The sequence below is a fragment of the Gossypium hirsutum genome, chromosome A05 (assembly GCF_007990345.1).
Source record: "Gossypium hirsutum isolate 1008001.06 chromosome A05, Gossypium_hirsutum_v2.1, whole genome shotgun sequence".
NCBI classification, from domain to species: Eukaryota; Viridiplantae; Streptophyta; class Magnoliopsida; order Malvales; family Malvaceae; genus Gossypium; species Gossypium hirsutum.
In genome coordinates, this window is record NC_053428.1 from 85,049,654 (window position 1) to 85,062,330 (window position 12,677).

The 12,677-nt window shown below is 31.4% G+C and overlaps 1 pseudogene; it reads right to left on the bottom strand.

The window, feature by feature from the left end:
• Positions 1 to 5,997: 5,997 nt before the first annotated feature.
• LOC107960463 (lysine histidine transporter 1-like) lies at positions 5,998 to 12,077 on the bottom strand (annotated as a pseudogene).
• Between the last annotated feature and the right edge of the window lie 600 nt (positions 12,078 to 12,677).

Sequence of the window (12,677 nt, forward strand, 5' to 3'; positions counted from 1 at the left end):
AATATGCCATGGCCATGGTCTTTACTTAGTTTGCCATACCGAAATTCGTGTTTACTGTCTCAATAGACTTCGTCGAATACCACCGCGAGGTCAAATCTCATATCACATAATTTCTTGACACTCCGTCAAACTCCCACTTCTCCAACATTTTTAATCATGCATCTTACATATAACATACGTACATATTCATGTAGAATTTAATCATACCCATAACGTAATCATACTTATTCACATGTTTACCACACATTGATACAATCATGCAACATAATATACGCTCCAAGTACGAACATACAATGGCTTCACAAGACCACATGCACCCATACACACAACACATCACACACTTAAATTCATTCAGATAATATATGGGGATCACATATAAACATTCAACAGTCACTCACGGACTCATGCACCGTTATTGGAACATCAATCATAAGAAGAAACTTTCTGAAATGACTTGTAGGATTCAAGATTAGGGACTCACCTGAGAACTCACCTTCACTTTAACTCAGTGTTTCTGTTCCGATAATCCAACTCGAACTAGTAAGTGCAGCTGCTAAAAGATTATGGAACTTTCATTAAAATCTCATTTACAGACAATTTACTAACATCTCAATTACAGACGACTCACATGGAGGGCCTCCTATTCATACCTTACTATTTTTATGCCTATTAACATCCTTACTCTTTCAAAATCATGACATGCAAAGCTATTAGACAGACTAGGAGACTGAAACATTGACCGATTAAGCTAAAAATATTATCTTCCAATCCTAAAAAAGAAGAAGGGATTGTTTAGGTTTTGGAAGAATTACCACAACATAGAGTAGATGGAAAGAAAAACCATCTAAAATGTTCCATTCGTACTATATATACTTAGTTTCTCTTAGTGGATCTTAACAAGTGTCGAATACATATAGAGATTGTCCCTTAAATGCCCTACAAAAATCAAGAAAAATATAAAATATAATCTAGTGAAGATCTGGTTCGACCAGTTAATTCATTCAGTTGAATCCTAACAAAACTCGTTACAGAACTCATATTGCATAGTGTTCGAGCAAACTAGATGTACTATACCTTTGGCGGTAACTCTAATAAAGCGTGCTCTTGAAGACGATCTAATTGCTCATAGCTTTCTCATATACTGGGTAAGCACATCATGTATAGTCAAAAATCTGAGGCCTACTTTTTGGTTAGTGTACTCTTTCTTCAATTGTAAAACACCCCGAGGTAGAATCCTTAGATACTATATAAGCGGATATTTTGTGCCAAACTAGCTTGGTAGAAGTCTGTAAAATGGCAGACTGTGCTATAATAGTATGCTAAGACAGGTACCATGCATGACTGTTGGTCATTTTGTCAAATTCGCTGATATTGGGGTGTGGCATACATCATTCACATAACATTCATACAAATCATGACTAAGTCTTGCATGAACTTACGAAAGCATGATACCATCCCAAAATCAATTAAGAGTTGATCAAAAAGGTTTTTCGAAACAATTAAGGCAATTTTGCAACTAATAGAGCTTGGTGTCGTGACATCGAAGATCGAATACAAGCTTCCTAGACCAAAGACCATATTGCAAATTTTTATAAGTTATAAAGGATGAGTGTTGCGACTTTGGGGTTCAACATCGCGACTTCAAAGGTTGGTGTCATGACATTCACTAAGTGGTCTTGTGACTTCGAAGTTCGAAGCTCTTAAATTGGGGATTATTTTGTAAAGTTTTCAAAATAAAATAAAGTCAATGTCACGACATTTAGGGTGTGATGTAGCAACATTATATGCAGTCCACTAAATTCCTATATCAACAGATTTCTACCTAACAAATTTAAAACGCTCAAATTCAACTTAACCATACCATACCAAAAACTTGTCAAAACAAACCATTTAATCATTTCAATTCAACCAATTCAATATAACCTCAATTTAGCATAAATAATCCCATTTCAACCTATTCAGTTTTGAGCAATTCATCCAACCAATTAGCCATTCAATAACCAACTTCCAATCTATACTAATCAGTGTTCAAACATGCTATTTTAAGCATTATTTATAGTTCACCATATTTTCCAAAAGCAAACCATTTACATTAGACATTAACATGGCCAAATCAAGCATTGGAAATGTTTCAAGCTATTCCAACATTCAGGGTTAACAAATGCATAACACCTATATACATGTCACAAAACTGAGTTTTAAAACAATAGAAAAAAATACTAAATCAATAACGGAATAGTGTGAGCTTCTCGATGATGCGATAGACACGTTCCGCAAGTTGGAAATCTATAAGGAAAAAGGGAGGCAAAGGAGTAAGCATACTAAATGTTTAGTAAATCCATATAAAATTTACTTAACTTACATTTACATTACAACAAATTAAACATTTAAATACATTGACATTCTATATGACATCCCTTGGCATCCTTATAGTATCATATGCATATCAATACATACAACCAATAGGTTAGTTCACTTACACATCAAGAACTTATAACACAAACATATATAAATGCAGTAGTTCCATTTAATATCATATACCATCCAATTCATATTTAATTTGAAAGCATACGTAATTCAATTCATGTTCAAATCATTTCAACAATTTCATTTCCATAAGGTTACCATTTCCGCTCGAGAGAACTTTAGTAAATCAACTCGGATAGACGATACTATATTACTCACACAAGCTGACAGTGATCAAGTTTGCTCGGGCTAAACCAATGATACATATAAACTGAGAATCTATAAAAAAATGTTGGGTCTCATATAACCATGTAAATCATTGATCAATTCTATATTTGACCCTAATGGCATGCCATACGTATCCTAATCCTTTACTAAGTTCACACGAGTATTATTACTCTAATCATATCATTTCAATCCCTATAACATCATATACATATCATACCAATCTTATAAACATTCCATTTCCATTTTGGTACCTTATACCTGTTCATAAATATCATATTTTTCATACTTAGCAATTTAGTCCAATTAATGTCAAAATCACCAAATTCACATTTATATAAACTAATAAGCAAAATAATTACAATTAAATTATAACATGAAATGAAATAGTACGTTCCATATGAACTTACCTGGAAACATAACGAACAAGTCATTAAAGACTAATCAACAATTTTGCCTTTTCCCTAATTATCTTCAGTTTGGTTCAATTCTCGATCTATACAATAATTATGTTCAATTTATCAATTCCAAACATTTCATATCATCTTATTATATGCATGAATCATATCAATTTCATTTTTTTCAATCCCTCTAAAGTTTTTCATTTTATTCAATTTAGTCCCTAAAACCAAATTTGCCATAACTTTCAATTTTGAGCTTCAGTTTCATAACTGATCTCAATTACAACCTTTTATGACCCTCTATTATCTAAGATTATGGAAATTTCATATCAATTTCACAATCTATAGACTTTAGTCCTTATATTCAAAAAACTAACAATTAAACTTTACAATCTAGCCCTTTTTCGCTTCTAAGCTTTAAATCTATCAATTTAACACCAATTTCTTTAAAAAATCATCAACGGAAACTTTTAGAAGCTTCAATAGTTTTGCAAATTGGTACATGGGCTAGCTAAATCAAGCTCTCATGACCTCAAAAATATAAAAATTATAAAAAAAGAACTTAGAAATCTTACTAATTGAGGGATCGAACATTGAAATGTTTTGAAACCCTTTTTATTTCTTTTTCTCACAACCAAATGAAGAAGATGAAAGAAATGTCATCTTTTTTTTATTTTGTCTTTTATATCTTAATTATAAGTTAATTAACCTTAATTAATTAATTAATCTTAATCAATATTAACTAAAATTAATGGATGGCATCTATTTCCACTATTGAATAAAAAATGGTTTAATAACCATTTTGAACCCTTAGCTAATTAAAAATCCATAGTGACAAAACTTTTACAATTTAGTCTATGCACCTTAATTAACTATCAATTCAACAAAGCTATTAGACTAAACTTCAATATATTTATATATTAACCTCGTAAATACTAAATATTAATATTTAAGAGCTCGAACTATAGAAATAGGGTTCAAATCCACCATTTTCGACACCTGTTATATGAAAACTTTCTAAGGTTAGAAAAGTTATGAAGAATAGTATTATTTTGTGTGCAATAATTTCACTTTATTCCAACAGAGCAACCTCGTTGTGAATGGTGTAATTTGACCTAGTCTATAGTCTCTATTTATAAAGAAAATAACAAGAGTCTCAACAAATAAGGTGTGACCAAATAATAATATTTTAATAGGAAAAAAACATACTCCCACCAGGAGTAATATGTGGGTGACAACAACCTCTTTCTGGGACTAGGATTTGTCGCCCATTGCTATACATTGAACGTAGTTAGGTTTCATCATGTATTGGGTACAAATATATGTGTTATCTAGTTTTTAAACCAAATCATATAATTTATTCAATCCAATAAGAAATTTTACCTATATCCAAAATATTCAACTAAATAAAATTATTTTCTCAACCCAATTTCAATCCCATTAAAGGCGTGGCGAGTTTACTGTATCGGAATCTATGAGTAAATAAATTTAATTAGCTTATTTTATGAAACTATGATGATTAATTAATTTAATTTTTACTTCAAACTTCAAAATTTAATTATAATTTAATTAAACAATAAATCAAATAAATTAATATAATCTCTATGTCATCTCTTGTTTATGGTGAGAAAACACATTTATTACGAATAATGATCTACGCAATCTATTTCTCTTATTCATTGTTTTCATATATTCACATCATTTATTCAAATGCAAACCATAAGGATATAGCAGAAGGACTAATTGGACATATATAATTAGAGCTCAAATAATTTGTAATTAAGTTCTAACTCTTCATTTTTTAATTACAATATTATTTAGTTATGAAGTTATTCCACTAAAGTACCATGACTAAGCTCTCCCCATTATGTACTATTACTAGAGTTGTTTATCAAGTGCTCGTCCAATGACCTCGCTATATGTGTGTTACCCTTATAGGACATCCTTAATCTCTTTGCAATAAATTTATTTTTCCAATATGATTCTATTTTATCTCATGCTAATCATTACATCTTCCTTAATGAAAAAGTCAATTATTAAGATATAGTAATTAATTAATTTGTCTTTAGACAATTGACCAGTTGCCATATTACTTTTTCATTTATCATGTATGCCGATAAGAGGATATCATTTACCCTTTTTATTGGAATATGAATTCCACTACTGTAAGTGAAACTTTATCATGCATAAGTCGTATACTAAACTTACCAGCTTCTGACGATATTACCAACTTAGCTCAAGCTTTTAATATATCAAAGTATACGAGTCGTGCACACATAATCCATCACTTACTCAAGATTGAGGTAAGTCACACTATGAACACCACAAATGAATAATTCCATAAATGGATCTAGAATTTATTATACTTGAATCTTGTCTAATGTACTTTTTCAGCCAAAACAACCATATCTATGTTACTATATTCTAGGATGGAGCAGTTATATGAGTTAGGATAGAGGTGCAACGAGGGGTGAACATGTACAAGTTCATTGGTGGTTAGGGACCTCAAAAAAAAAAAAGCCCTAATGGAGCTTGAGTGAAGGACTGTGGCTTGGGAGAAAGAGTGGAGAAGGAGATAGGTGGGAAGATTAATTTTTTTAAAATAAATTTTATTAAGTTTTTATAGTTTTATAATGTTTTTATTAGAAAACAATGAAAAGCTTAAATTTGGACCTGTTACGTATTGCAATTTGATAAGCATGTTAGTTGGTTTTAAGAGTTGGAGAAGTTTAGTTGAACTTTTAGATTAATGGTAAGAGTTCAATTGAGTACAAGTTAAGTCGAAGAGTTTAATTGCTTTATTTTTTTTAAAGGCTTTTAAATTTATAACCCTGAATAAATTGATATTATTATTAATTTATTAATTATATCGATTTTATAAAGATAAAAAAGTATAGATATTTATAGTTTACATATTTTTTAACTATTTTATTGAATAATAAAAATACATACATACACTCGGTCAATTCACTTTATGTTGAAAATAAGTATAAAAATAATAGATGCAAAAGCAAAGATGGTAAATTCTCATGTAGTTTGCTTTCAACGGCCACAGTTCCCTTGTTCATAAGAACCAAATAATCAATGCCACGGACGGCGGTGGATTTGATCTCCGATGAACGCTGTCAAAGTTAACTATTGACAATGGCTTTAACTATCAGCTTCTTCAGTTGTTCCTACATCCCCTACTCCAATTTAAGAGTAAAATTCATATTCTTTGGCTTGAAGTATGATCTGTCTCAACCCTCCAATTGGTGACAGCACCATCAAGCATACACCAAATACGATGCAGATCTGGGCAAAAAAAAAAAAAAAAGCGCCAAATCAGCACATTGAGACAATGGGGTTGGTGAAGTTTGAATCAACTTCTCTTACCCAGTTAGTCCACCATGATAGTCCGAATTTCTTTGGTTTGTAGATGGCAAGCCATATGATGCAAGGCAGCTGAAGAAGAAAACAAAAGTCAAATTGAGAAATTGAAGGGCGCCACAATGGGAAATCTGAGTTTCGAAATTTAAATCTCTGGGATACTACCGAAAACTAAGATGACATGAAGAGAGAGAATGCGACTTACAAAGTATGTTGTTGGTGCAAAGGCAAATCCTCCGAAAAATCCGAGAAGACCACCAAAGAAGGGAAAGGTAATGGCAATAAACATCGTAAATGCTGCGAAAGAAGATATGAACATATATATATAAATTACGTTTTTGATTTGCTTTCAAATTTGTTGAAATAAGTTTAAAGAGTTAACTTACCAACATAAAAGTTTCGAACAAAGAATCGAAGTGTCGTCGAGGGTCTGAAATTTAGTTTCTTTACTAGTACGGTCTCGATCATGTCGAACACCGGCATTGCATAGATCTACATAAAACCAAAATTATGATAGAATCTAAAACAAGAATGATGAGAAATATTGATGATTGATCTATATAAACCTGGTAGCTTCCAATCACGTGAATAACTACAAATATGTTAGCCATTGCAATAAGCCATGCTGGTTTCTCCAATGAGATGAGAATGTTATCTTCGATAGAATTACCGAACATCCAGTAGCCAATTAAGGCAACAGGGAAGTAGCACAAGGCCACGACAATATATGCAACGATAACGCCTTTCCACATCGGTCCTTTTGAGGGCTTTTCGGGTGTAGATGGGATTGTAGCTTGGATCTCCAAGACCACATTGTGGCCTGCATAGGCAAAAGCTATATCTCCCAAACCACTGAAGAAATTGAATACTGTCCCCGCTGCAGTCTTGGCTTTGTACCCACATTGTACCTCTGGTTGAATACTCTTAGCCACTGAAGCTCCCCAAGCAATTGTAGAGTAACTGGTATGGCAATAATGACCACCAAATCATGCATTGGACATAGATAGATAGATAGATAGATAGATAGATAGATAGATAGATAGATAGATAGATACCTCAAGGACATGACTGCTGCAGCCAAGGAGACACCAGAAATGGAGTTGAAGTTGGGGAGGTGAGACAGCACAAAGTGAACGGACGCGAAAATCATGATGAAATAGGTTAGTTTTATCTGTTTGCAGGTACTGCAGACAGTGTCATGGAACTTCTCCAATGATTTACCGCCTGTAACCATGTAAACTATACAGACACCAACTTCAACAATAAGTTGTTGTGGCACCACAATGTAGAGACCGAGTTTTTCACCAAAGGCGTATTGGCCGAGTTCGTGGTATCAGTCGAAACGTTTTCCGGGAACCATCTCGTGCATCTCGACCATTTGCCATAGAGTATAGAGAGTTATGATCCATGATAGGACTAGGACAGCCACACCAGGTCCCCTGAAAAAGCAAATACATAAGTTAAATTAAGACTATACGCTTGCTTGCTTGGCTACAATAATTAAGCTTGCAATGAATGAAGTGTTGAGAACATTACCACCCAAGTTCTGATAATGCATAGGGGAGACTGAGGACACCAGCTCCAACCATTGCTGTCACATTGTGGAAAGCTGAATACCACCATTTTGCATTCCTTGATGATGTAATTGGCAGCCATTCATCAATTTCTTTCTGCCTTTTTAAATTTTCTTCAGATTGTCATTGACAATGAAAACAGTTGTCTATTAGTTATATATATATAACTTTATAGCAGATACCAAGTATAAAAATATAGAGAACTTAAATATCATATAAAAAAATCTGATAACGTATCAACTGAACACTTGTTGTAAAGCTGCCAGGCCAACGAAAAAGGGTTATTTATAATATAGATTTCCTATATAAACCAAAAATATCATTCAATTGCAATTCCTTGTCACAAATGGTGTCTTGAGATAACCAAAGTTGAAAATAATTAAGGTGGCGTGAGTAGAAAGGTACCCTCACCCAAGAACATGAAGTGAATTAATTATACAGTTAATGAGAAAAAGGGAAATATACACAGTAACGATTTGTGATGAACCATTGATATTACGTGTGTAAACAGAAAAGAACCCACTGAACACCAGAATAATCTTTTCAAGCTCAGGATTAAGAAGAAGAAAAATATTTAAAATCTTAACGATCGCCAATATTTTCAAGCTTTCATAGTCTCATGACAGAAGCTAAAGAGGTAAAGAAAGAAAAAAGCCCAATGAATTTGAAAATAATTGCATGCAAATTAAAGGGTAGAAAAACTTACACTAGTGTTGTTCCCGGCATAACCATTATCGGAAGAAAGTTGAGTTTCCATATCTGAAATTAAAACACAGAAAACAGAAGAAGAATGAAAGTTAAATCCAAGTGATTTTGGTTAGTATTTATAGAGAAACCCCACTTGAAAAGATAATTAATTCAAAATTTGCCTCATCATCAGGATTTGTCGAAACTCGAAAAAGACTATTTTGAATTTTCAAACTAATATTTTATCGAATTTGTAAAACATCACATTAATAATTTCGTCATATTTATTTTATTTTTTAATATCAATTTAATATGTGTGATTAGCTTATCTCATAAACTAGAAAGATAAAAAAAATAACAAAAAAAACCAGAGTTTGATTTTACGCGATCAACATGGAGTCCACGTACATATGATTGACCATGAATCATCATATAAAAGACAGAAAAAAAGGCTGGAAATTTTGAATCTTATTAAGGCTTAGTTTGTTTATGAGTAAAGTATTTTTCGAAAAATAATTTCTGAAAATGATTTAATTTTTTAGTATTTAGATGAATCTGTGTAAAATATTTTCGATTGTTTAGTAGATTTTCTGGAAATATTTTTCAAAAAAATTGTTTTTACATATATTAATAAATTTATATTTTAAATTATTTTCACATATATTACAATTATAGTGACCAAATAAGGCATGTTAATACTTCTTTTCATATTTTTGCTTCTCTTTTCTTGTATGATATTTGGTTCGACCACTTCATAATTGTTTGATTTCTAGCACTGCAGCACACAATCCTCATGAACAGGGTTCACCTTTTTTTTTTTTCCTGTTTCTTGCTAAATACTAACATCTTCACTTCTTCTTTTTTTTTTTTGCAGCTATATCTGCTTGAATGTTGTCTTAAATATAACGTGGTAGTAAAAAATGTTGAAATGATTTGAACATGGTGGTTATAAATGAAGAAAAACTAATTCAGAGAAACTTTTGGGCTATTAATTGCAGGTCATCCAAATGAACATACAAGAGGAAATTGGCAAGCAAATTGTGCAGAAGCTAAAAATAAACCAAGCATCTCAATGTTCGCATGTTGTAGTTTGCTACCATTCTTTTTATCACAATGGGGCCATATCTCTGGTGCTAGAATACATGGAAATGTTAACACAATATTATATACATGAATTCAGACAAGTTAACACAATTCTTGAACCATAACTTGCAGTTGTGTGTAAGTAGGTATTCTTCCTTTTTGACTTGAAATTTTGTGAATGACCTAAACAACCTTATATGCATGAATTCAGAGTGATAAGAGTTGAAGAAAAGGAAAAGTAAAAGGTTAAAGTGACCTGGAGTAAAAAAGAAATTCACCACCAAAGCATCGGTAACTCATCACATATTTTGGAGTAAAAATAGATTTTCTTTTTCATTTTCAAACAGCTTTTTGTTCGTTTAGGACTTGAAACATCATACTTTCACAATAAAATTTCTTGGTTTCTATTACATTGAATTTCTCCTAGAAATAGAAGATATTTTCTTAACGAAAGGGACGGAAGATGGAAAGGTAGAAGAAGCCAGATAATTGTAAAATTCGCTGTCCAGCTACAATCAATTCAATTTACTCATAGGTATCCATGGAACAATGTCCTTCTATAGTTCTTTACCGAAAGCAAACTGCTACAATTTTCAGGGTGCAGGTAACCTCTTCAGCCAGCTATATTTGTATAATGAAAAAGAATGAATGAGTCAAGGTGAATGGCTCAGGCCTCAGGGTATATATATATTACTTAATTCTTTTTTAAAATAAAGGTTTTACCCAACACCACACTATAGTCCACATTCGTTACTATGGCTGCAATGATAATTTAATTTCTATGTTTATTATAAAATAAAATAAACATTAGTTCTAAAATTACAAAACCAAACAGAAACAACAAAGTGAGAAATTGAGACTCATATTCAAGGTTGTATGATTGAAGGAATACTTGAAATAGAACATGCAATACAAATAGATATACATATTATACTTGTTATGGAAGGTTTCAATTTTATTTATTAATTTTGCCTTCTCAATAGCAATGGTTTGCTGTTTAGGGCTATCATTATTGACGAAACTGAGGAGCTTTGGTTGTGAAAAAGTGGCAGTTATTATAGCATTAGAAAAACAACGGGTAGAAGAAGAAGAAGAAGAAGAAGAAGAAGAAGAAGAAGAAGAAACAAAAAAGAGGATGCATAAGTGCTACACGAGTGCTTGAGGAAGCTTTGGCATTTGATTGATTTGATCATCCAAACTTATTTTTTATTTCCTTTCGACATTTTGTTATATTTGGCTTCTGTGGTGGTTGATTTTGTATTGGTCTTCCATTTATCCTTGAAAAGATAACGATCTAAAAATGACTGGAAAAAAAATATTTCTCTACTGCTTGCAGAGACTTACCTTAAAATAACAATGTATTGAACTCCACAAAAGATAATAACTCATCATGTATTTCATGAAATTTGGCTCAAACATAAACCCAACATAAAAATCTGAAATGATATTGCAATTACAAAAGCTATAGTTGACATATTTGCATATTATATTTATAGTGTTCAAGTATCAAGAATGATATGAAGCACGGGCAACTTCAAAGAAGATAGAGGCAACCATTTCCTAACATTGAAATATCATCCACACCAAAACCCTAACTTGTTAAGGTTGTTAAGGTTTGGGCAAACATTTCCAAAAACAACAAGCACAAGAATCAAGCACATTTGCAAACAAAACGTGGCACCAGATTACATTTTCATTGCCTTGAATCGATAGAATTTCCCAAACCCAGAAAAAAATTAAAAATAAAGAAACAAAGAAATGCATAAAATTTCAGGCATAGAATCAGTTCAAATGTGGACAAGTAAAGAACAAGAAAAAAAACAGCTTTAATTAAAGAAGATGTCATACCTTAACCAAAACACTGCGAAGAGGAGTGAGATTTGCCTGAGAAAGAGAGGAAACGAAACAATAGCGTATAATTTTCCTGAGAAGAGAAGATATGCAACGGACTAAGGAAAATGAGAAGAGATATATAAGAAGTTGAAGAATGGAAGAAGGAGAAGGACTTTTACCTGGATGAAGAAGGAGATGGAAAATGTCTTACAGAAATGAAATCGGTAAAACATTTTCCCCAAATTGCAAGTCATTTTACCTGTGACTTGGAAAACATTTTCCAAATGGAAAATGTTTTCAAGTTTTCAAACACTGTAAAACCAAGAAAACATTTTCCAGAAAATATTTTCCTGGCTTCCAAACGGACCTTAAGTGTATTTTACTAGTTATTAGAATATAAAATCATGTGATATATGATCTACGCAATAAAATACTTACACATTTGCGTGCTCAAAATTACGATCTATCTAATATACACGTAACCAAGTAAGTTGGAATTGAAAACTATGTTAAAATTTAAGGTAAATTATAAAAATCTCACTAAATTCGATGAAATTTTATTTTTTATTACTATACTATGAAAAGTTATATTTCGATCACTAAAATTATTACCTTATAATGTTTTGGTCACTCGTTTGTTAAAGTCATTACAACCTTAACGGAAAAGTAGGGTGGCACATTAATTCAAGAGTTAATATACAATTTGATCCTTGAACTATAACTAAAACATTCAATTTGGTACTTTTACAATATTTTTAAAATTATTCTGAAAAATATTAAAAAATCTTTAGAAAATTCATAAAATTTATAAAAATATGTAAGTACGTGTTTTGTTTATTATGATTTTTTTTACATAATTATGAATTTTTTTAGAAAAAATTGTAAGTATGTGTTTTGTTTATTATATAATGTTTAGAATTTTATGAATTTTTTTTTTACTTTTTTACATAATTATAATTTTTAAAAATATTTTTATAACTTCAAAAAAATGAAAATTTTCATAATTTTTTAAATATTTTTTTATTTTTTAAGAATTATT